The 26973-nt window shown below is 38.4% G+C and overlaps 1 protein-coding gene across 1 annotated transcript in view; it reads right to left on the bottom strand.

The window, feature by feature from the left end:
* IL15RA (interleukin 15 receptor subunit alpha) overlaps nt 1-26973 on the bottom strand; it is a 49185-nt gene that overhangs the window by 21344 nt on the left and 868 nt on the right. The gene's annotated exons all lie outside the window — the stretch shown is intronic.

Here is a 26973-nt window from a genome sequence, read left to right as displayed (position 1 = left end):
AGAAAGAAAGAAAGAAAGAAAGAAAGAAAGAAAGAAAGAAAGAAAGAAAGAAAGAAAGAAAGAAAGAAAAAGAAAAGGAAAGGCAGAGGAAGTATTCCAGACTGAAAGAGGCTAAAGAGACATGGCAACAAAATGCCAAATGTGGCCCTGGATTAGATCCCGAATTAGGGAGAAAATGGTGAACAAGGCCATTATTGGGATAACGGACAGATTTTGAATACAGCCTGAGTATTAGATAATAATATTGTGTCAGGGTTAAATTTCCTGATTTTTTATAATTGTTCTGTGGTTATGTGAGAGTGTTGTGTTTTAAGAAGGTATGTTAGAGAACATATTCTTAGGAAATATATACTGAGTATTTAGGCATAAAGGGGCATAATGTCTCCAACTTACTTTCAAATGCTTTAGAGGAAAAAGCACATGTGTAATAAATATATTTGGTTAGAGATGGGGGATGATAAAGCACTGGGGCAAAATGTAAACAGTTGGTGAATCTGGGTAAAGGGTATTCAGAGGTCTTTTCTGTTTTTGCAGTTTTACTCTAAGTTTGAGGTTGCATTAGAGTAAGTTAAAAAATAAGCAAAGTAAGTAACCAAACAAAAACCACTTGGTGAATGTCGCTTGGGTCCCTTTCTTTGAGGATTGCTTTTTTTTTTTTTTTTTAAAGACTTTATTTGACAGAGAGAGAGCACACAAGCAGGATGGAGCCACCCAGGCGCTGAGGATTGCTCTTGAAGGAAACCCTAAGAGCCTTTGACAACTCAGGCCAAGATTATAGTTTAGTCAGGAAAATGTCCTTGAATTATCTCCCTACTTGTGGTTTTCGGAGTGCTGCCTTTCCCTCTTTCCTTGTCCCCAATTCACACTGTTTAGAGTTCCTCCTTCCATTTCCAGGGTCTAAAAGTAGTGTTTGCACTCTCTCCACATTTGGTATTTTGACTGCAGCTTTGGTTTGTGCGGGTTCATCATTGCCATATTTGAGTCCTCGTTCTGCTACATCAGCTCTGCTCCTTATGCCTTCATCTTCATCTTGGGCCCTCTAGGTCAGCGATTCCTAAATGTGAGTGTACAGTAGAACCACCTGGAGGGTTTGTTAAAGCTCAGAGGGCTGGGCCATCCTCCCGGAGCTCCTGAGTCAATAGGTCTGGGGCAGGGCCTGAGAATCTACATTTCTAACCAGTTCCAGGTGCCAATGATGCTGCGGGAAGCATGCCCCATCCCACATAGAACCATACTACATGGCATTCACAGGTGTAGAGTCTCCCAGCATCAAGTTACTTTCTAGTGTGGATTTAAAGCTTCTCTTGAAGTTATTAACAACTATTTGTTCATACCTTTCTATGGTGTTGATACCATCCATGAAGATTTCTTTTACAGGTTCCTCCTGATGTGCTCTTCTGAATTTCTAGTCTAACAGTTTTTAATTGGGCCCAGTTCCCCCACCTCCATCTAAAAAATGTACTCACCCACTGTGCACGTGTGCGTATGTGTGTGTGTGGGGGGGGTGGGTAATTAGCTTGGTAGTACCATGGGTTTAGCTCCATGCCACCAAAATCTTAAATCTGTGTTTGTGGGGTGCTTTACTCTATGTTAACATAGATGGGAAAATACTTAGAGATGGAGGGTGAGGTGGAACGAGGAGGAATGATCATAAAACATGCCACTCTAGAAATATTTAACAGTAGACCAGAGCACATAGTCCCATAAAAATACTAGACTCTGCTCTATGATAAAATGTTCCTTCCTTCTGAGGAAGCCTGGACTGACCACGGACCTTTGGACCTCTCAGGTAATGTTACATCTTTGGTGACTGGACAGTCTCCATTCAGCCACAAATCAGTGACGCCAGAGGACAGGAGAGACAAGAAGTCCTCAGAGGGAAAGGCTAGGCAAAGACTGGATTTAGCTGGTACGAGTGTATTTAACTGGTTTTTCCTTACCTACCCCTTTCCTTCCTTATGCCAAGTTTGCTCTTTGATGCTGATAGCATCGTTGTCTTGGGCCTGGAGGAACTTGTGAGATCAGAGTCAAGCTCTCAGCCTTGGCCCCTACCATGGGTTATTCTGAAACTTTGGAAGGGAGGGAGAATCTAAGAACCCTTACCTCACCCCAAACACCACACATACAGTTACTTCCAAGACCAGTCTGTTTTGGGGGGGGATTGCAAAGATGTCTTGCACACAACCATATTTGTCTTTTTGTACCTGACTATTTCGCTTTAGAATATTGTCCTTAGCATAATCCATATATGCTACAAATATTACATAATTTCCTTTCTTTTAAAGGCTGAATAATATTCCATTGTTACGTATATACCATATTTTGATTATCCATCATTCATTTGTTGATGGACACTTGGATTGATAACGTGCTTTAGCTCTTGTGAACAAGGCTGCTATGACCATGGATGTACAGATACCTCTCTGAGACCCTACTTTCAAATCGTTCTGGTTTGAAATGGAATTGCTGGATCATAGGGTGATTATATTTTTAACTTTTTGAGGAACCGCCATACTGTTTTCCACAGTGGCTGTGCCAGTTTGTACTCCCACCAACAGTGCACAAAGGCTCCTTTCCTCTACATTCTCTTGTTTTTGTTGTTGTTGACAGTACTCATCTTAGAGGGTATGAGATGTATCTCATTGCAGTTTTGACTTGCATCCCCCTCGTGATTAGAATCTTTCCATGTACTTGCCGCCACTTTTATGTCTTCTTTGGGGAAATATCTATTCAAGTTCTTTGCCCATTTTTGAATTGGGCTGTTTGTTTTGGTTGTTGTTGAGTTTTAGGGGTTTTCTATACATTCTGGATGTTAATCCTTTATCAGCTATATGATTTGCAGATATTTTCTCCCATTCTGTGGCTTGATTTTAATTCTCTGGATGGGGTCTTTTGGTGCACCAAATTTTAAAATTTTCATGCAGTCCAATTTGTCTATTCTTTTTTTTTTTAAGATTTTTTATTTATTTATTTGAGAGAGAGAATGAGATAGAGAGAGAGAGCATGAGAGGGGGGAGGGTCAGAGGGAGAAGCAGACTCCCTGCTGAGCAGGGAGCCCGACGTGGGACTCGATCCCGGGACTCCAGGATCATGACCTGAGCCGAAGGCAGTTGCCCAACCAACTGAGCCACCCAGGCGCCCCCAATTTGTCTATTCTTTTCTTTTGTTTCCTGTGCCTTTGGTGTCATATCCAGGAAATCATTGCAAATCCAATGTCATGGAGCTTTAGTCCTATGTTTTCTTCTAAGAGTTTTATTTTTTTTACGTCTTATATTTAGGTCTTTTATCCTTCTTGTGTTAATTTTTGTATTTGGTATTATGTAACATACCAATTTCACTATTTTGCCTGCGGATGTCCAGTTTCCCCAGCCCTGTTTGTTAAAAAGACTGTCCTTTCCCAGTTGAATGGTCTTGATACCCTTGTCAAAAATCGTTTTGCCATATATGTGGTGGTTTATTTCTGGGCTTTCTATTCTATTTACTTAATTTGTATGTCTGTCTTGATGCCCATATCACATTGTTGTGATTACGGTAGCTTTGTAGTAAGTTTTGAAATCAGTGTGTCAGTCCTCCACTTTTGTTTTTCAAGATTGTTTTGGCTATTTGGAGTACCTTGTGATTCCATATGAATTTTTGGATGGTTTTTCTATTTCTGGAGAAGACATCATTGGGATTTTGATAGGAATTGCATTCAATCTGTAGATCACTTTGGGTAGTATTGACATTGTAATAACATTAAATCTTTCAATCCATGACCATGAGATGTGTTTCCATTTATTTGTGTCTTCTTTCATTTCTTTTAGGGGTGCTTAGTAGTTTTCATTGTAGAGGTCTTTCAGCTCCTTGGTTAAGTGTGTTCCTAGGTATTTTATTATTTTTGATGCTATTGAAAATGGAATTGTTTTTGTAATCTTTCAGATTGTTCACTGTTAGTGTATAGAAATGCAACTGATTTTTGTATGTTGACGTTGTATCCTGCTACTTTACTGAATTCATGTTTTAGTTCTAACAGTTTTTTTTGTGGAATTTTAAAGTTTCCTACATATAAGATCATACCATCTACAAACAGAGATAATTTTATTTCTTCCTTTCCAACTTGGATGCCTTTTATTTCTTTTCCTTGCCTAACTGCTGTGGAACTTTCAGTGCTTTGTTGAGTAGACGTGGTCAAAGCAGGCATCCTTGCCTTGTACCTGATCTTAGAGGAAAAGTTTTCAGTCTTTCACCACCGAATATAACGTTCACTGTGGGTTTTTATGTGTGGCTTTTATTATGTTGATGAAGTTTCCTTCTATTCCTAGTATTTTGAGTGTTTTATTTTTTCATATATATATATGAATGATATATATATATATATCACATCTTCTTTATCCATTCATCTGTTGATGGACATCTAGGCTCTTTCCATAGTTTGGCTCTTGTGGACATTGCTGCTATAAACATTGGGGTGCATGTGCCCCTTCGGATCACTACATTTGAATTTTTGGGGTAAATACCCAGTAGTGCAATTGCTATTTTAAACTTTTTGAGGAACCTCCATACTGTTTTCCAGAGTGGCTGCACCAGCCTGCATTCCCACCAACAGTGTAGGAAGGTTCCCCTTTCTCCGCATCCTCACCAACATCTGTCGTTTCCTGACTTGTTAGTTTTAGCCATTCTCACTGGTGTGAGGTGATATCTCATTGAGGTTTTGATTTGGATTTCCCTGATGCTGAGTGATGTTGAGCACTTTTTCATGTATCTGTTGGCCATTTGGATGTCTTCTTTGCAGAAATGTCTGTTCATGTCTTCTGCCCATTTCTTGATTGGATTCTTTGTTCTTTGGGTATTGAGTGTGATAAGTTCTTTATAGATTTTGGATACTAGCCCTTTATCTGATATGTCATTTGCAAATATCTTCTCCCATTCTGTCAATTGTCTTTTGGTTTGTTGACTGTTTCCTTTGCTGTGCAAAAGCTTTTTATCTTGATGAAGTCCCAGTAGTTCATTTTTGCCCTTGCCTCCCTTGCCTCCCTTGCCTTCAGTGATGTTTCTAGGAAGAAGCTGCTGCAGCTGAGGTCGAAGAGATGCTACCTGTGTTCTCCTCAAGGATTTTGATGGATTCCTGTCTCACATTGAGGTCTTTCACCCATCTTGAGTCTATTTTTGTGTGTGGTGTAAGGAAATGGTCCAGTTTCATTCTTCTGCATATGGCTGTCCAATTTTCCCAACACCATTTGTTGAGGAGACTTTTTTCCATTAGACATTCTTTCCTGCTTTGTTGAAGATTAGTTGACCATAGAGTTGAGGGTCTCTCTATTCTGTTCCATTGATCTATGTGTCTGTTTTTGTGCCAGTACCATACTGTCTTGATGATTACAGCTTTGTAATAGAGCTTGAAGTCCGGAATTGTGATGCCACTGGCTTTTCTTTTCTTTTTCAACATTCCTCTAGCTATTCAGGGTCTTTTCTGGTTCCAGACAAATTTTAGGATTATTTGTTCCATTTCTTTGAAAAAAATTGATGGTATTTTGATAGGGATTGCATTAAATGTGTAGATTACTCTATGTAGCATAGATATTTTTACAATCCATGAGCATGGAATGTTTTCCCATTTCTTTGTATTATCCTCAATTTCTTTCATGAGTTTTCTATAGTTTTCTGAGTACAGATCCTTTGCCTCTAGATTTATTCCTAGGTATCTTATGGTTTTAGGTGCAATTATAAATGGAATCGACTCCTTAATTTCTCTTTCTTCTGTCTTGTTGTTGGTGTATAGAAATGCAACTGATTTCTGTGCATTGATTTTATATCCTGCCACTTTACTGAATTCCTGTATGTGTTCTAGCAATTTTGGGGTGGACTCTTTTGGGTTTTCCACATAAAGTATCATATCATCTGCAAAAAGTGAGAGTTTCACTTCTTCTTTGCCAATTCCGATGCCTTTTATTTCTTTTTGTTGTCTGATTGCTGAGGCTAGGACTTCTAGTACTATGTTGAACAGCAGTGGTGATAGTGGACATCCCTGCCATGTTCCTGACTGTAGGGGGAAAGCTCTCAGTTTTTCCCCATTGAGTATGATATTCGCTGTGGGTTTTTCATGGATGGCTTTTATGATATTGAGGTATGTACCCTCTATCCCTACACTGTGAAGAGTTTTAATCAAGAAAAGATGCTGTACTTTGTCAAATGCTTTTTCTGCATCTATTGAGAGGATCATATGGTTCTTGTTCTTTCTTTTATTAATGTATTGTATCACATTAATTGATTTGCAGATGTTGAACCAGCCTTGCAGCCCAGGAGTAAATCCCACTTGGTCGTGGTGAATAATCCTTTTAATGTACTGTTGGATCCTACTGGCTAGTATTTGGTGAGAATTTTTGCATCCATGTTCACCAGGGATATTGGTCTGTAGTTCTCCTTTTTGATGGGGTCTTTGTCTGGCTTTGGGGTCAAGGTAGTGCTGGCCTCATAAAATGAATTTGGAAGTTTTCCTTCCATTTCTATTCTTTGAAACAGCTTCAGAAGAATAGGTATTAATTCTTCTTGAAATGTTTGGTAGAATTCCCCTGGGAAGCCATCTGGCCCTGGGCTCTTGTTTGTTGGGAGATTTTTAATTACTGCTTCAATTTCCTTACTGGTTATGGGTCTGTTCAGGTTTTCTGTTTCTTCCTGGTTCAGTTTTGGTAGTTGATATGTCTCTAGGAAGGCATCTGTTTCTTCCAGATTGTCTAATTTGTCGGCATACAGTTGCTCATAATATATTCTTGTAATTGTTTGTATTTCTTTGGTGTTGGTTGTGATCTCTCCTCTTTCATTCATGATTTTATTTATTTGGGTCCTTTCTTTCTTCTTTTTGATAAGTCTGGCCAAAGGTTTATCAATCTTATTAATTCTTTCAAAGAACCACCTCCTAGTTTCATTGATCTGTTCTACTGTTCTTTTGGTTTCTATTTCATTGATTTCTGCTCTGATCTTTATTATTTCTCTTCTCCTGCTGGGTTTAGGCTTTATTTGCTGTTCTTTATCCAGCTCCTTTAGGTGTAGATTAGGTTGTGTATTTGAAACCTTTCTTGTTTCTTGAGAAAGGCTTGTATTGCTATATACTTTCCTCTTAGGACTGCCTTTGCTGCATCCCAAAGATTTTGAACAGTTGTGTTTTCATTTTCATTTGTTTCCATGAATTTTTAAAAATCTTCTTTAATTTCCTGGTTGACCCATTCATTCTTTAGTAGGCTGCTCTTTAGCCTCCATGTATTTGAGTTCTTTCCAACTTTCCTTTTGTGATTGAGTTCTAGTTTCAAAGCATTGTGGTCTGAAAATATGCAGGGAATGATCCCAATCTTTTGGTACCAGTTGAGACCTGATTTGTGACCCAGGATGTGATCGATTCTGGAGAATGTTCCGTGTGCACTAGAAAAGAATGTGTATCTGTTGCTTTGGGATGGAATGTTCTGAATATATCTGTGAAGTCCATTTGGTCCAGTGTGTCATTTAAAGTCTTTATTTCCTTGTTGATCTTTTGCTTAGATGATCTGTCCATTTGAATGAGGGGGGTGTTAGAGTCCCCTACTATTATTGTATTGTTGTCGATGTGTTTCTTTGATTTTGTTATTAACTGGCTTATATAATTGGCTGCTCCCATGTTAGGGGCATAGATATTTAAAATTGTTAGATCTTCTTGTTGGATAGACCCTTTAAGTAGGATATAATGTCCTTCCTCATCTCTTATTACAGTCTTTGGCTTAAAATCTAATTTGTCTGATATAAGGATTGCCACCCCAGCTTTCTTTTGGTGTCCATTAGCATGGTAAATGGCTTTCCACCCCCTCACTTTAAATCTGGAGGTGTCTTTGCGTCTAAAATGAGTCTCTTGCAGACAGCCTATTGATGGGTCTTGTTTTTTTATCCAGTCTGATAGCCTGTGTCTTTTGATTGGGGCATTTAGCCCATTTATATTCACTGTAACCATTGAAAGATATGAATATAGTGCCATTGTATTCCCTGTAGGGTGACTGTTACTGTATTTTGTCTCTGTTCCTTTCTGGTCTATGTTACTTTTAGGCTTTTTCTTTGCTTAGAGGACCCCTTTCAGTATTTCTTGTAGGGCTGGTTTGGTGTTCGCAAATTCTTTTTGTTTGTCCTGGAAGCTTTTTATCTCTCCTTCTATTTTCTATGAAAGCCTAGCTGGATATAGCATTCTTGGCTGCATATTTTTCTCATTTAGTGCTCTGAATATATCATGCCAATCCTTTCTGCCCTGCCAGGTCTCTGTGGATAGGTCTGCTGCCAATCTAATGTTTCTACCATTGTAGGTTACAGACCTCTTGTCCCGAGCTGCTTTCAGGATTTTCTCTTTGTCTCTGAGACTTGTGAGTTTTACTATTAGAGGTTGGGGTGTTGACCTATTTTTATTGATTTTGAGGAGGGTTCTCTGTGCCTTCTGGATTTCGATGCCTGTTTCCTTCCCCAAATTAGGGAAGTTCTGTGCTATAATTTGCTCCAGTGTACCTTCTCCCCGCCCCCTTCTTCTTCTTCTTCTTCTTCTTCTGGGATCCCAAGTATTCTAATGTTGTTTTGCTTTATGGTATCATTTATCTCTCAAATTCGCCCCTCATGATCCAGTAGTTGTTTATCTCTCTTTTTCTCAGCTTCTTTATTCTCCATCATTTAGTCTTCTATATCACTAATTCTTTCTTCTGCCTCATTTATCCTAGCGTTTAGAGCCTCCATTTTTGATTGCACCTCATTAATAGCCTTTTTGATTCTGACTTGGTTAGATTTTAGTTCTTTTATTTCTCCAGAAAGGGATTCTCTAGTATCTTCTATACTTTTTTCAAGCCCAGCTCGTACCTTTATAATTGTCATTCTGAACTCTAGTTCCAACATCTTACTAATGTCTGTATTGATTAGGTCCCCAGCAGTTGGTACTGCCTCTTGTTCTTTTTTTTTTTGAGGTGAGCTTTTCTGTCTTGTCATTTTATCCAGAGGAGAATAGATGAATGAGAGAACAAAATGCTAAAAAAATGCTAAAAGGGTAACATCGACCCCAGGAAAATATACACTAAACAAATTAGAAGAGACCCGAAACTGGGCGGGGGCAGGGGGAGAGAAGGAATGGAAAAAAAAAAGAATATGATCAGGCTGCTGAATATAATAGAGCCATTCACTAGATTTTGGGTGTATTTTGGTCTGTTAGAAGAAATTGCCTCCCAATATTTTAAAGAAAGAAAAACTTATATATATACACAAAAATAAGGTAAATATGATGAAGGGATGGAATATGACTGTAAAGATGAAAATTAAAAAGGATTTTTTTTTTAAAGATTTTATTTATTTATTTGACAGAGAGAGACACAGCGAGAGAGGGAACACAATTAGGGGGAGTGGGAGAGGGAGAAGCAGGCTTCCCACAGAGCAGGGAGCCCGATGTGGGACTCGATCCCAGGACCCTGGGATCATGACCCGAGCCGAAGGCAGTCGCTCAACCAACTGAGCCACCCAGGCGCCCTTAAAAAGGATTTTTAAAAAGGAATTGATAAGATAAGAAGTTGGTTGAAAAAAGAATGAAAAAAATATAGAAAAAAAAAGAATGTGATCAGGCGGGAGACTAGGACAACATCCTACACTAGATTTAGGGTATATTTTGATCTGTTATAAGAAACTGTATCCCAAAATTTTAAAGAAAGAAAAACATATATATACAAAAAAGGTTAAATACAATGAAGAGATAGACTATTACTGTAAAAATGAAAAATTAAAAAAGATTTTAATTTTTTTTTTTAAGATTTTATTTATTTATCAGAGAGAGAGAGACAGAGGCAGGCAGAGGGAGAAGCAGGCTCCTTGCTCAGCAAGGAGCCCAATGTGGGACTCGATCCCAGGACCCAGGGATCATGACCTGAGCTGAAGGCAGATGCTTAACCGACTGAGCCACCCAGGCATCCCAATTAAAAAAGATTTTAAAAAAGGAATTGATAAGATGTTGGTTGAAAAAGGAAGGGAGAAAAATTCAACTAAAAAATAGAAAAAGAGAAAAATAAAGAAAATTAAAAATATTAACTTTGAAAGACTAAAGAATCATGGGGAAAAAGCCATGAATTCTATGTGCAGTATTCCCCTAGCGCTGGGGTTTTGCTGTTCTCATTGGTCAGTAAACTTGGTCTTGGCTGGCTGTTCTTGCTGATCTTCTAGGGGAGGGGCCTGTTGCCATGGTTCCCAAATGTTTTTGCTGGAGACGGAATTGCCCCGCCCTTGTCGTCGGGGGCAGGCTAAGTATCTGCTCGGGTTTGCTCTCGGGAGCTTTTGTTCTCTGTAAGCTTTCTGTGCAGCTTTGGAGGACGAGAGTGAAAATGGCGGCCTCCCAATCTCTGCCCTGGAGGAGCCAAGAACTCAGGGCCCGCTCCTCAGTGAGCCCCCAGAGAAAAGCAGTCAGTCACTCCCGTCTCTCGGTCTCTGGCTGCACTCCATGCTCACCTGGCCTGTGACCAAGCGTTTCTATCTCTGGCACCCAACCCCATGTGGAGTCTCCAAACCCAGCAGATCCCTGCGGTGCGTTCCCGTGCTGCTCCTCCCGGGGGAGGAAGGGGAGTCTCCCCAGACTTGCAGCTTCTTGGGTCCCTACTGGAAGAGCAGTGGCCCAGCTGTGTCCTGGATCACAGTTTATGGCAACCCCGAGCTGAGAGCCCACTCCTTGGCTCTGTCTCTGCAGCCAGCTTCCCCGCTCCGATACCTGGGAGCTCTGCCGCACTCAGGCACCCCTGGTCTTTCTGTGACCCCGAGGGTCCTGAGACCACACTGACCCAGAGAGGGTTCCCCCCCCTCCTTAGCCACTGGAGCAACGTCCCTCAGCGGTGCAGACTTCTAAAAGTTCTGATTTTGTGCTCCGCTGCTCTATCACTTGCTGGTATCGGCTGACGGAAGCCCCCTCCCCCACCGTCTATCTTCCCGAATATTGCCTCGGATTCACTTCTCTGCACACACATCCTACCTTCCAGAAAGTGGTCACTTTTCTGTTCAGAGAGTTGCTGCTGTTCTTTTCTTTGATCTCCTTGTGAGTATGTAGGTGTTCAGAATGGTTTGATTAACTATCTAGCTGAATTCCTGGGACCAGACGAAATTTAGGTCTCCTACTTCTCTGCCATCTTGCTCCTCCCCCCAATTTTGTGAATTTTCTAGTTTTCCTTCTGTTATTGATTTCTAACTTCATCCTACTGTGATCAGATTAGATACTTTGTATGTCTTCTTAAATCTATTGAGACTTAATGTGTGGCCTAACATATGGTCCATCCTGGAAAATGTCCCATGGATTAAGAATATATATTTTGGTGGTCAGTTATTCGATACATAAATGTTTATAAATGTTATATCTTCTTGCTATATCAAATATATATAATGTCATTTTTTGTCTCTAAATTTTATTGATTTAAAGTCTATTTTGCCTGATATTAGTTAGTATAGCCATCCCTACTCTCTTTTGGTTACTATTTTCATGGAATATCTATTTGCATCTTTTCACTTTTAATTTATTTGTGTCTTAGGATCTTCAGTTTGTCTCTTGTAGACAGCATATAATCAGATCAATGTGTGTGTGTGTGTGTGTGCATGTCTCTGTTTTTCCATTAAAGAGTTTAATCCATTTACATTTAAAGTAATTACTGGTAAGGGGGGACTTACTTCTGTCATTTTGCTCTTTGTTTTCTACGTGCCTTAGAGCTTTTTTTGCCCCTCATTTTCTGCATTACTGTCTTTTTTTATGTTTAGTCAGTTTGATGTCATGAAATGTTTAAATTTCTTAATTTCTTTTATTTATATTCTATAGCTATTTTATTTGTGGTTACCATGGAGATTACATTTAACATTCTAAAGTTATCATGCTCTAATTTGGATTCATACCAACTTAACTTCAATGACATAAAAATTCTGCTCTTTTATAGCTCTGTCACAAAATCACATCTTTATACATTGTGTGTCCCAAAACATAAGCTAATAATTCTTTGAAATGCATTAGTCTTTTAAATTATGTAGAAAACAAGATTTGGAGTTATAAACCAAAGTTACATTGATGTTACCTTTTATACTAATTTTTTTCTTTAAATATATTAGTCTCTTAAATCATGTAGAAAACAAAAATTACAGTTACAAACCATTGTTCAGTAATACCAGCTTCAATAATTGCCCATGAATTTACCTTTATTGAGAGTTTTATTTCTCCATTCAGCTTCAAGCTATGTGCTAGTGTCCTTCTGTTTTGCCTTTCAGGACTCTGAGCATATATTGTAGGTCAGGGTCAGTGTAGTGGACTCCCTCAGCTTTTGCTTATCTGAGAATGTCCTAATTTCACCCTGACTTTTGAAGGACAGTTTTTCTGGATATAGGATTCTCAGTTGGCAGTTCTTTTCTTTTAGCACTGTGAATATATTGGCCTGCTGCCTTCTGGCCTCCAAAGTTTTTGATGAGAAATATACTGATAATCTTATTGGGGAATTCCTTGTATATGATGATTTGCTTCTCTCTTGCTGCTTTCAAGATTCTCTCTTTGGCTCTGGCTTCTGAAAGTTTGATTCTATTGTGTCTTAGTGAAGGTCTCTGAGTTCATCTTACTTGAAGTTAATTGAGTTTCTTGGAGGTTTATATTCATGTCTTCTATCAAATTCGGGAAATTTACCACCTTTATTTCTTCAAATATTCTCTCTGCTCCCTTCTGTCTTACTTCTTCTTTTAAGACTCACACAATGTTGGTCTCTTGATTGTGTCCCATAGTCCTTTTAGGCTCTGTTTACCTTTTTTCAATTTTTTTTCTTTCTGTTTCTCAGACTTGATCATTTCTGTGGTTTCCATCTTCATATTTGTTAATTCTTTCTTCTACCTGTTCAAATCTGCCTTTGAATCTCTCTAGTGAAATTGTCATTTGAGTTATTGTACTTTTCAGCTCCAGAATTTGTTTTTGGTTTCTTTTTAGGATTTCCCTCTCTTTATTAATATTTTCATTTTGTTCATACTTCATTTTCTTTGATTTTCTCCACATCTTCCTTTAGTTCTTTGAGGATCTTTAAGACAGATGTTTTAAGTCTTTGTCTAGTATATCTGCCATCTGGTCTTTTTCAGGGACAATTTCTGTTGATTTATTTCTTTCTTTTGACTGGGTCATACTTTCCTGTTTCTTTCTATGATTTGTGATTTTTTTTTTAATTGAAAACTGAACATTTGAATCTAATAGTGTGGTAACTCTGGAAACCAGTTTTGCCCATATCTCAGGGTTTGCTGTTATTTATTTATTTATTCTTTTGATTGTTGCAGGCTGTCACTGTGCCAGGGGTCAGCCTGAGTTATAATCTTAAGGTCTTCTCAGGTCCTTTCTAAACTTTTCTCTGAGCTTGCATGGTCACTTTCTATTTTTCCCTGAATATGCAGTTGTTTATGAATGTCTTAGTCTTTAATGTCTGGCTCCCAAAAGGAGGGAATAGGAAAAAAGAACGGGGAGGGGGAAGGGTGCTGGCTCTCTAAATTCCCCTGGAATTCACTTCAGCTGGTTTGGGAGGGGCTTGCAGCAACAGGGAGAGTTGCAGAAAATGGCTTCCCACCTCTTTGGCAGCACATCTGTGATCAGAAGCACCCATCAGCAATACAGCACAGATCCCTGGTATTTATAGGACAGGGTCCTTTTTACCCTACCCTGACTCCTGCAAGCTGTGTGCAGGCTTCTCCAGGAACACACACACAGCTGCCTGCCATGTGGCTGGGGGTGGCTGATGGGTGTAAGGAGCTGAAACTGACCACCATTTACCTTCCAAGTCTCCCCTGGAAGTTGCAAGCTTTCAGTATATTCCAGAGTTCCAAAATAGTTCTATCAGACAGATTCTGCCAATGCAACTATTGTCTAGGTGAGTAAACAGAGTCTTGATACTTCCTACTCTACCATCTTCCCAGAATCCTACTTCACCCTACTGTTTTAAATAAATATTTCCTTGGGTATACAATTCCAGCAGATGGTTTTTGTCTTCAGCACTTTGATGCTTTGTAGCTTTTAATGTTGGTGTTTTACTAAAAAGCCCATTGTGTGTCTAACTCTTGTTTCTTTGTTAGCAATTTGTTAGTAATTTGTCTTTTCTCTCAGGATACTTAAGATCTTCTCTGTTTTGGTGCTCTGCAGTGGTTCTTGGTATGGGTTTCTTTTTGTTTATCTCTCTGCTTATTGGGGTTTCTTTCAAAAATTTTATGATTTTCTACATAAGGGAGTGATGTATCTGTTGATTTATTCCTAGGTAATTAATTTGGGGCAGGAAGGTGTGATTTGTAAATGTCATCTTTTAAAAATATATATTATCGAAATGAAATGCTTTTTGCAGGTACAGAGAAAGAATATTGATTATTGAATATTGACTTTTAATTTAGCAATCTAGCTCAATCCTTAATAATTTATCTGCAAATTATTATGATGGAATAAGTCATATGTCTGAGAATAATGAGAGCTTGAAAAGTTCTTTTCCAACCTATATAATGTTTGTTTTTCTTGTCTTACTATATTGGTTGGGCCTTCTTGTTGAAGAAGAGGGGTTATAGTGTGAAACTTTGTCTTGTTGCTGTTTTGAAAGGGAATCTTCAGGTTTATCTATTCTATTTCTTCTTGAGTTAGTTTTGGTAAATTGTTTTTTGTTTGTTTATTTTTAGAGGGGGGAGGAGCAGAGGGAGAGGGAAAGAGAATCTTAAGCAGGCTCCACGCTGGGTGTGGAGCCCAGTGCGGATTTGATCATGACCTGAGTGGAAATCAAGAGTTGGACACTTAACCACCCAGGCATCCCAGTAAATTGTTTGTTTGTTTTTAAATAAGGATTTGTCATCTATACTTTCAAACTTATTTGTATGAAAGTATTTTAAATGTTTTATTTATATCCTCTTTTACATGCCTAATATTATTTGTTTATGCATTCTCTTTTATTCTTGATTAATTCTCCTAGAGGTTTGTTCATTTTAGTAGATTTTTCAAAGAACCAACTTTTAGATTTGTTGCATCTCTCTAATGTACATCTGTTTTCAGTATTGTTAATATCTGTTTTTATCCTTATTTTTTTGCTCCTACTTCTATTTGACCTATTCTGCTTTTTTAAAAAAGATTTTATTTATTTGACACAGAGAGTGAAAGAGCACGAGTGTGGGGGAGGAGAGGCAGAGGGAGAGGGAGAAGCAGACTTCCCACTGAGCAAGAAGCCCAATGCAGGACTCGATCCCAGGACCCTGGGATCATGACCTGAGCCAAAGGCAAATGCTTGACCAACTGAGCCACTCAGGCACTACCCCTATTGTGTTTTTTTATAATATCTATAGTTGGATGCTTAGCTCATAATGTGAGGCTTTCCTTATTTCCTAACGTAGATACTCAATGCTCTAAGTTTCCAGAAGATGGTGTTTGGTGCTTTTGTTTTGCTTTGTCCCAGTTAATTTTCTAGTTATTTATTTTTTTTCTGACTTGTATTCCTTGTGGTCAGAGAAGTTGGCCTATATAACTATCATTTGAAATGTATCGAGGCCAATTTTATGGCCTGGCAACATATAGTCGGTTTTTATAAATGTTCTCTGTGTGTTTGAAATGAATCTGCATTATTCAGTTGTTAGACAATTTGATCAAGCTTGTTAATTGTTTTCACAACTTTTGTATTCTTACTGATTTATTTTCACATTTAATCCATCAAATACTTAGAGAGGTATGTTAAAATTTCCATTATGATTGTATACTTGTTAATATATATAATATATATATTATAATAGTTCTGACCATTTTTGACTCATATATTTTGAGGCTGTGCTTTAGAATTGTTACCATTCCATGTTAAGCAACCTATCTCCATGTGGTGATTATACTAACCTCTTTAACATGTGTCCTTAATAACGTGGAGTAGTTAACTGATATCCACAGCCTTCTCCCCAGCAATAGAAGAACCTTAGAGATGCTTTAATGCCATTGCCTGTTATTATTTTCTCTTCCTTTGAGTCTTTATTTCACTATCTTTCTTAAATGACAGTTTTGTGCAGCATAGAATTCTGCATTAGCAGGTAGTTATACCTTCTTTCCATATTCCACTGCTGTTGTTGAGGATTTAGCCATCACTCAAATTTGCATGCCTTTGTTGATTTTTTTTTTTTAGAATTAGCCAGTGAAGCCATCTGGGTCTGGAATTTTTTGTTGGAGTTGTTTTAAACTACAACTTTAACTCTCTAAGATATAAGATGACTCAGGTTATTCCTGAATGGGCTTTCATATTTGCATTTCAATGACTTTGTCCATTTTACCCAAGTTGTCATATTTACAGCCATAAAGCTATTCATAATAAAACTTTATGACCCATCGGATATTTGTAGAATCTGCAGTGATGTTCCTTTTCCTTCCCAATGTTTCATTCCCAATGTAGTTCATGTTTATTCATTTTTCTTCTTGATCAGTCTGGCTAGAGATTTACACTGTTATTGATCTATTAAAATAACCAGCCTTTAGTTTAATTGATATTATCTATTGTTTTTCTGCATTCAATTTCATTGATTTCTGCTTTTATCATTATCATTTCCTTCCTTCTGCTTAGGGTTAATTTGTTCATTGTTGTCTGGTTTCTTCAGGTAGAAGCTTAGATCACTGACTTGAGACTTTTCTTCTTTTCTAATACAAGCACTTAATATGATTAATTTCTTTCTAAAATATCTTTTAACTGAGTTCCACAAATTGTAACTTATTTAAATGTATTTTATTATCATTTTCAACTAAAAATATTTTCTATTTTCCCACAGGTTATTTATAAGTGTTTTGTTGAATTTTGACATACCTGAGGATTTTCCAGATATTTTTCTGTTAAGTCATTCTAATTTAATTCCATTACATATTCTATGTAATTTCAATGATTTGGAATTTGTTGAGGTTTGCTTTATGGCCCACAGTATATGGTCTCTCTTGGTGAATGTTCCATATGTATTTGAAAAGAATGTGTCATAAGGGTCTTTTGTAAATGCCACTTAAAGTTTTGATCTTCTATGTATTTACTGGGGTTTTTTTCTATTAGTTTTTTTTTTTTATTACTGAAGGAATAGTGTTAAAGTCTCTAACTATAATCCTGGATTTGTATTTTACTTCCTTCAATTCTATCAGATTTGCTTTATGAATTTTGAAGCTACATTGTATAGATGCAAACACAATTAGGATTAATGTCTTCTTGGTGAATTAACCCCTTTATTTATTTATTTATTTATTTATATAATTTTATTTATTTATTTGAGACAGAGAGAATGAGAGACAGAGAGCATGAGAGGGAGGAGGGTCAGAGGGAGAAGCAGACTCCCTGCCGAGCAGGGAGCCCGATGCGGGACTCGATCCCGGGACTCCAGGATCACGACCTGAGCCGAAGGCAGTTGCTTAACCAACTGAGCCACCCAGGCGCCCAAATTAACCCCTTTATTATGTAATGCCCCTCTTTATCCCTGGTAATACTCCTTCTTCTGATGTCTACTTTGTTTGCTATTAATACAAATACTCCAGATTTCTTCTGATTATTGTTTGCAATTGTAGCTTTCTAATAAATCTTTTCCCATCCTTTTTCTTTGGACCTACCTTTGCCTGTATATTCAAAGTTGTTATTTTGTAGTCAGCATATAGTGGAGCTTTTTTTTTTTTTAATTTAATTGAAGAATCTCTGTTTTTTAATTGGTGTGGTTAGATCACTTGTATTTAATGTAATTATCGATGTGGCTGGATTTAAGCCTACCATTTTGCTATTTTCTATTTGTTCCATCTGATCATTGTTCATTTTTCCTCTTTCCTGTTTTTGGATTGACTATAATTTATTATCCCATTTTATCTTCACCATTGGCTTATTTTATGTATCACTTTAAATTATTTTTAGTGGTTTCACTAAGGTACACAGTATACATCTTTATTTTAGGAAAGGCTACCTTCAAGTAATATTACAGCACCTCACATATAGTTAAGAACTCTACCAATGCATACTTAGAATTTGTCCCTCCCATTTTTTTGCTGTCATACATTTTACTTTTACATATTCTATAAATGCAATACTTTGCTATTTTTGTGTTAGTCAAATATTTTTTAGAGTGATTTAAAAGAACAAATATATTTTATTTACTTCCATTTTAACTATTTCCAAAGAGTTTTTCTTTTTAGAGATCCAAGTTTCTGTTTAGGATTATATTCCTTTTGCCTAAAGAATTTTTTTTAAATGTTTCTTAAAGCGTAAGTCTGCTGGTGTTGAATCCTTTCGCTTTTTGTTTGTCAGAGAGTCTTTATTTTGCTTTCAGTTTTCGAAAGATAGCTGGTTATCCTGGTTATAGAATTCTGGCTTGACAGGTTTGTTTTGTTTTGTTTTGCTTTAGCATTTTAAAGATGTTGATCCATTTTCTTATGGCTTGAATACTTTCTGATAAGAAGTCTGCTCTAATTCTTATCTTCATTCTTCTGTGTGTAATGTATCTTTATCCACTTTATCACAGTTTTTCTTCATCTTTGCTTTTCAGTGGTTTGAATACAATGTGTTTAGATGTGAGGGTGTTTTGGATGGGAGAGAGGTGGGCATTTATCTTGCTTGATGTTCTTTGAGCTTCCTGGATCTGTGACTTAATATCTTTTATAAATTTGGGGACATTCTCAACTATTATCTCTTCAAATATTTCTTCTGCTCCATTCTCTTTTGTTTCTGGAATTCTGGTTACACATATATTAGACCATTTTCTGTTGTCTTACAGCTCTTGGATACTTTGTCTCACATTTTTTTCTCTCTCACTTTTTCTCTTTGTGTTTCTATTAGAGTAATTTCTACTGACCTATATTCAAGTTTATTGATTCTTTCCTTTCTTCATCTCTATTATTGTTTGTTTGGTTTCTTTTTAATTTCTAACATTTCCATTTGACTTTCTTATGGTTTCCACCTCTCAGCTGAAATTCCCCATTTGTTCAGAAATACCGTCCATCCTTTCCACCAGAGCCTTTACCAGGTTAGTGATATTTATTTTAACTTCCAGTCTCATACTTCTGATTTTTGGGTCATCTCTGAATCTTGTTTATTGCTTTGCCCCTTGATAATGGGATTGTGTTGTTGTTGTGTTTTTGTGTGTCACGTAATTTTTGATTGAATGCTGGACTATGTGTGTAGAACTGAGGTAAAATACTATTTATGCCTGAAAATGGGAAAACTTCTTTGGCTAGACTGACAGAGTGGGGGAATGAGTCAGTCTAGTCAGTTGTTGAATTGGGTTTGGATTTTGTTGTGCTAAGTTTGCCTTCAGAACACCACTGGCTTCAAATTCCTCTGGTGTTATCTTGTGCTTAGGGTGGGTGCTGGAGGGCCAGAGGGTTTCTCTGTGTTCCTAATCCACCCTCTTCTTTCAGTCCTTCTCTATGTATCTAAACCCCAAGAGGTTATGTCCACACTCTTGCTCACCACACCCTCCGCGGCTGACAACTGTGCTTGTTACTTGGTGCTTGCTTGCCTGGAGTCAGGAGAAGTTTTCTGTTGTCCTAGTCTTGCCAGTCTTAGGCAGGCCCTGTGTGTCTGGCTCCTGGGGTTGGAGCTTTCAGTTATATTGCTCCTTACTTCCTTGCAGTCAACTTCTCCCCTGTATCTTTACAGGTTTTGTGTAGGAAAAAGCTTCTTTCCCCTTATCCTATAGTAGTGGGCCTCCAGTGGTGTTGGTATAGGATACTGAGCCAGGACCAAGTATGAGTGGGTTGATTTCTGAACTTGCTATTCTGTTCCATTGATATATTTGTCTATTTGTTAATCTTGACACAATACTGCACTGTCTTGGTTGTTGTAGCTTTCTAATAAATCTTTGTTAATCAATTCCAAAGTTGAGTTTGGTCCCTTACTGAATTTTAGAATCAGTATATCAGTTTCTGCCCAAAAAAAAAAAAAAATCCTGTTGAAAGTTTGATTGAAATTGCATTAAATCTACAGGTCAAGTTGGGGAAGGAGTGACATCTTAATAATATTGAATCTTCTCAATATCTATAAACAGTATCTCTCTCAATTTATTAAAATCTTCAGTAATTTATCTGAGAAATGTTTTATAGTTTTTGGTTACTGGTTTTGTACTTTTTTTGTCAGATGTATTCCTAAATATTTCCTTTTTTTATGTCAACACAAATGGTGTTTTTTCAAATTTTTCAATTTCTAACTGCTTGTTGCTAGTATTTTATATATTGATATTTGTAAGTTAAGTGTGTATTCTGCAATTTTGCCAAACTCACTTATTCTAAGAGCATTTTTGTGGATTCCGTAGGATTATCTATGGAGATGATCATGTCATGAGATTATTTGAGTATATTTCATGATTTCATTTTATATACTTTGTTGGCTTACTAACTGTAATTCTTTTGATTATATGATTTTGGTGGTTGCTTTAGGGCTCCTGGTAAATGTCTTTACCTCATCACAGTTCACCTTCAAGTGACATTATACCACTTCACATATACAGTATAAGAAGAACCTTAAGCACTATCCTTCCGTTTCTCTTCTCACAGCCTTTGTGTTATTGTTGTCATACATTTTGCTTCTACATATATTATAAACACCAAAATAGATTATTTTTTTGCTTTAAATAGTTGATACATATTTTCTTGGGTCTGGATTTTAATAGATATTTGCTCTATATTATTCATCATTTCTGGGTGTTTTGTAGCAAGAGGATTTTTCAGAATATCTACTCTGTCATTCTGCTGAAAAAGGAAATCTACTAGTGGTCTAGTAGATTGTGAACAGGCCTCGAAGAAAGATAATAATTGATATATGAATGCACAAGGATATCAATATACTAAAGCCAGCCCCGTCAGCTACATGATAGCCCATTATTTACCCTACAAAGCTGGACTCTCTCATAAGGACACTGGAGATAATACATTTGATTGTATCAATAACCTTTCTTTCTAGAGACCCCCATCACATCTTTAGACACTTCAATTATAATTTCTCTATATATTTTCTCATAACATTATTCCTTAGATATTCCACGTAAGTAAGTGTTGTCTTATTTACAATATTGTGAGCTCTTTGGAGGTGGTGACTGTATCTCAGAGTTCTCTGGTGCTCCCACAGCGCTAAGCCTGGTATGTGATAGGTACCTTCTGGGGTTAGCGGCTTATGAATATACAGAGAGGAGTGGATGAAATAATGTAAATAGTTGTAAACTTACGGTTCTGGGATTTTAGAGACTCTTAAGTAACCAAAACAAACAAACCCATATACAAGTCCTAGTGATCATAAATGAAGTCACCAAAATAGTGTGTAGGCCACACCTTTCTCTACTTTGCAGAACTTGTGAGTCAGACTTCTTTATCAGATCGGCTTACACAATCTAATACAGTAAATATCCTTGGCCTAGTCTCATACCCAGAGTTCAAAAGGTATCATGTTAGCATGCCCCTCCCATTCTTTGAGGAGAGTCAGAATCCATTCCAATACTTTTTTTCTCTTATTCTACCATGTATATGTCTACAGCATGCTAAGTGTGGTAGGAAGTATCAGATGTAATTTCCCCTTCAAGAAGCTCACCGTGACACTGATGCATCGAAAACATAAAGGCCTCTGTGATCACAGCAATCCATTTTCCTTCATTATTTTTCTAGCTGAAATGCCAACCAAGCCAACACGTTCAGTTCCTTTGGCACTCATCGTAAGTACGCACTCTACCCAGGTCATTATCTTTAACTCATCAATTCTGTTCTTTCTCTCTCGGGCTCCCTAACTGAAATTCCCTGCCCCCATTTTGTGTGGTAGATGAATTCATCTTGGTTGGGGTCTTTAAATATTGTTTTATGAGGGCTTGGAACAGTTGAGTGGCTATAGGCTGAAGAGCAAACAAAAGGGAAAGAATAAAATACACTCTATGCTTGTAAAACTCAAGAGGACATCTGCCCCCTCCTCTCTTCCTTATTAAGACTGTCTCAGTCCAAGATTTCATCACCATTTACAGGAACTGTTGCAAAAGTCTCCAGCTTGACTGCCTGCCTCCAGACCCTCTTGCCTACAGTTTACTCTTCACATTCTTTACAAAAGTAATCTTTCCACCATGCCGGTCCAGGTAATGTCCCTCCTGCCCAGAGACCTTCAGTGGCTCCCTACTGCTCAGAAGAAAATCAAGTCTTTCCCAGTAGAAAACATTCAAATAACATCAACCATGCATAATGAGTAGCAGGGATATGACTCTAAATATATATACTAGGGGATTTTATACATTTATTTACGTAGTTACACACTATTTAGTAAAATCAATTTGGCAAAAGTGCTTTAGCCCAAAACAAGTTAGTTGAAGTGATGATTCGATTGAAAAAGAATATCCCCAGAAGCATTTCTGCCATCTTTTTTTTGACTTTGAGGAGTTTTCCCTTGCCCTTTTTGCTCTCTATAGCTTATTTTCATCCAATTGTTCCTACTCTGTGCCTTTTAGAACATCAAACATTTTGAAACAACCTAAATATCCAGCCTACACACAGCTCTAGCAATAAGAGTCACCAAATTGTAAACAAATTGTAAAATTTATGCACAAATGCTATATATGGTACTTTATAGTTCTAGAACCCTAAATTGGTTCCAATTTGCAAAATTTATAGTCATGAAAACATTGCCAAACAAGATCTGCTGTAATTAGTTAAAAATGGTTCTGAAAAAATCCCCAAATTCTACAACTTTTTTTGAGCTACTTCTTTTGTAGTTTTATTTTCTTTTTACAAAGCCAATTTAAATTATGACAGAAAAATAAGAAAAGGCAGACAACTACACACACACACACACACACACATGCATACAACCTATGGTGTCTCCCTACTCAGTGATAGCTACTTCTAGATCTTCTAGTAAAAACTGAATAATATGATGCATATTATTTGAAAGAACTGCATTTAATTTATGCAGTCCTCCACTGTTGAACATCTAGGTTGAGTTCAATAAATCCCATATTTTGTGCATTTAAGTTTTTATGACTTTTTTTGCTATGAGTAGCAGCACAAAACAATAATAACTAGATAAAATTGATCTGAAATAGAAAATGAAAGGTTTGGGCAAAACTCCCCAGAATTCTGAAAAATGGTTTTAAAAATGTTTAAAGACACAAAAGTTGTAAAACCCCAAAGCATACTGTACAACAGACATACCTGTACAACAGAACCCAAGTTGGTGAGATGTATTTATCTTCAAACAAATCCTCATCTTTAGCTGCTTTTGGGAAATCGTCTGCAGCCTTTCAGGTTGTGAGGATCTTTAAGAAGTAAATTACTTCTTGCCCAAGATGATGGGTTTCCCCTCCTAAAATGCCTTTTGACTAAGAACAGATAACAGCAATTTGCTGCAGCTGTTAGCATGGCAAACTAGCAGGAACATATCTGAGACTATATTATTTGTTCCACTGGTGATAAGGAATGGGCTTCTCTCTAGAATTTCTGATCAGGATCATAGCACCAAGTAGCAAATTTAATAATTTGTATCCACTTCCCTTCCAAGCTCATTTAAAAACATTAGGTGCAGTCTCTTCTGTTAGCCCTCTGTTCATCTTTACCCTAATACTACATTGTCTTGATTACTGTAACCCTATAATAAGTCTTAAAATCAGAATGTTATTTCTCCAACTTAGAGAAAGTTGTTTTTCAAAGTTGTTTTGGCTATACTGGGTCTTACGCATTTCCTTGCGAATTTTGGAATCAGTTTGTTAATTTTTGCAAGAAAGCTTGTGGAATTTGGAGTTGGGGCTGGAATATGGTTACCTTAGCAATAGTGATTTGTCCAGCCCACGAGCATTGTATATGTCTCCATTTGTTTAGGTCTGCTTTAATTTCTCTCAGCAGTGGTTTGTGGTTTTTAGTGTACAGGTCTTTCTCATCTTTTGTCAGATTTATCCATAAGTGGATCATACTTTTTGATGCTATTGAGTAAGTTGCATATATTTTTAAGTTTCAACCAATTGCTCATTGATAATGGATAGAAATATAACTGGTTTTCACAGACTGATGTTTTGTCCATGGTGACCAACACTTATCTGAACATCTGATGTTCAAAATAGGTGTAAGAGCAATTCCACTGAAATCATGTTTTCAACAAATAGTGCTGGGACAATTGGATATCCATATGCAAAAAAACCCTGAAACCAAGCCAATATGGAACTTTCGATCCACACTTTATATTATATAAAAAATTAATTCAAAATGATTCACAGACAGAAATGTAAATTCTTAAAGCTATAAAACATCTAGAAGAAAACATTTGTGACCTTGAGTTAGGCAAAGATTTCTTAGAGATGACACTGAAAGCATAATACATAAAAGAAATAAACTGAACTTAATCAAAGTTAAAATTTTCTGTTCCTCATCAGACACTGTTAAGAGAATGAAAAGACAAGCCACAGGCTCTGAGAAAATATTTGCAAATCATATCTGATAAAGGTTTTGTATCCCAAATATATAAAGAACTCTTGAAACTCAATAATAATTCAACAGCTGAGTTTTTAAAAGGGCAAAAGGTGTAACCAGATGCTTTAACAAAGAAGATGTATTTGATGGCAAATAAGCACATGAAAAGATGCTCAACATCACTGGTTATTAGGAAAATGCAAATTAAAAACTCTGAGAAGAAAATACGAGAGTCCACTACACACCTATTAGAATGGGTACAAATAAAGAGATTGACCAACCACACACACACACACACACACACACACACAGAATTTGGTAAATATATGAGGTGATGAATGTGTTAACCTTATTGTGGCAATCATTTCACAATATGTACATATACTAAATCATCATGTTGTACACCTTAAGCTTACACAATGTTATATGTCAATTATATCTCAATAAAGCTGGAAAAAAATTTTCAAGGAAAAAAAAGAAAGACTGGCCCTACCAAGTGCTGACGAGGATGTGAAGGAATTGGAACTCACACACCACTGGTGGGAATATAAAAATTAAACACACACATGTCATATGAGTCAGCCATTCTGCTCCCACTGTCTCTACCCAAAAGAAATGGAAGCCTGTGTCCACACAAAACCGACATGTGAATGTTCATAACAGCTTTAAGTGTAACAGCCCCAAACCAGAAACAACCCAGACGTCCAGTAACAACCGAGTTGGATGAACAAAATGGTGTGATACCCATGCAATGAAATACTTCTCAGCAATAAAAAGGAATGAACTATTGATACAGATTACAAGATGGAGGGAGAATTCTCAGAGCAATTGCTATGACTGAAAGTAGCCAGACAAGAAAGAGTACATTTTGTATGACTTCATTTATATAACATTCTAGATATGACAGCAAGTCAAAAGTGACCAAAATCCCATGGTGGTGGCCTGGGGGATAGGGCTGGGTGGGAGGTAAGGGTTACGCAGGACAAGAGGAAATTTTTGGTAGTGATGATTATATTTACCTTCACGATCATGATGTTTTCATGAGTGTATACATTTACCTCTAAACATATCAAATCATGTAATTAAATGTATGAAGTTTATTATCTATTGTATCTCACTAAACCTGTTCAAGAAACACCGAGAAACACCAGGAGCTGCAGAATGGCAGCAGTACCTTTGTGAGGTCAAAAACGAGGCTGTGGGTGGTGAGCTTTGGAGGTCTTGCCTGCAGAGTTCTCTGCACTTGCTGGGCTCTAACTAAAGCTGCATCTCACTTTCACACTGTTCTGGTCGAGTTGCCCCAGTCGGCTAGCTACTGGGCACACTGGCTAGGGACATGAGAGGAACCGACCAGGTCACCAACATAAGTCAGATTCTCAGATGGGGTCGGGGGGAATCCATAGTCTCAAGAAAATAAAACTTCATGAAACCCTGCAGAGCTACAGGGTTCACACCAAGCCAGCAAGCGGCAACTGTGGGTGGATACCTCTGATCAAGTACTCTAGGTAGATAGATTGGCCCGACTGGAGGCAAATTATTGGGAGTCTTGCCTTAAAACACGCACACACATACAGATCATGGGATTAACTAACTCTTGGAGAATCTATGAATGGGCTTTAATGGGTCCCTGGCCCCCAAATTAGATGCATGTGCATTCATGCATTTTTCTGGGGAGAGGGTTCCTGGCTTTCATCGGACCCTCAGATTGCTCCCTGACTATAAGAAGCGCCAACAAGGATAAAGCCAGACCATCTATCCTTTCTCCTCCCTCCTCTCTAGCTCCCCGGAATGAAAACCTATGAGTCACTCATTCGGTTCTTTCTGCGGAGATTACATCTATGCGACCTACGTTCATCTGGAATACACCGAGCCACCACTGGCTTTATTTCTTCCCCCTTTGCCTGACTGCGCGTACTCCAAGCAGCCCCACCACTCCCGCGCCCTTCCACGCCCTTCCACGGTTTCCTGCTGCTTAAGAAGTTGGAGAGGTTTCCAGGTCCCTCGGGAGTGCAACCTGCCCAACACGTTTTTTCTCCTCAGCGAGCCAGTCTCGACCCCATCCCGCCGCCACCCATTCGTATTATTCGCTTTCGTTTGAGGGTAGAGAGCAGGTCGCTTTCCTCGGACCCCTGTGGGCACTGCGCGCGGTGCAGCGTCTGCACAGCTTTCCTCGTGGGGCTCGGAGAACCGCCTCCACGCATTTCTCTCAACTGCTGGGAGACTCCCACCCCGAGCCCCCACTGCAAACCCCGCGCCTTCCCTTCGCCTCTTACATCGGGAAGACGTGAAACTCAAAGCCTGGCCACACGTCTCCCTTCCCTGGGTGACCCCGCAAGCTGCGGTGGGTCGGCTCCCGGCGCTGCGCTCCCCACCGCTGCCTCCACGTGTCCCCGCGCGCGGGCGCAGCGCCCCGTCCCCTCTTCCCCACCGGCGCAGCGCCCTTTCCTGGGCTCCGAGTCGCGGCCGCGGTAGGTGGGGCGCTCGCTGCCACCCGCCTGGGGCGCCCCGCCGCGCCGCGCCCCACCGTCCCGCCGCGCCCCACCGTCCCGCCGCGCCCCACGGTCCCGCCGCGCCCCACCGCCGCGCCGCGCCCCGCCCCACCGTCC

This window comes from Mirounga leonina, unplaced genomic scaffold (genome assembly GCF_011800145.1).
Source record: "Mirounga leonina isolate KUSES-001 unplaced genomic scaffold, KU_Mleo_1.0 Mir_175, whole genome shotgun sequence".
In the NCBI taxonomy this organism is placed as follows: Eukaryota; Metazoa; Chordata; class Mammalia; order Carnivora; family Phocidae; genus Mirounga; species Mirounga leonina.
Note: the sequence above shows the minus strand (reverse complement) of the source record. Positions and strands in the feature narration are given on the sequence as shown.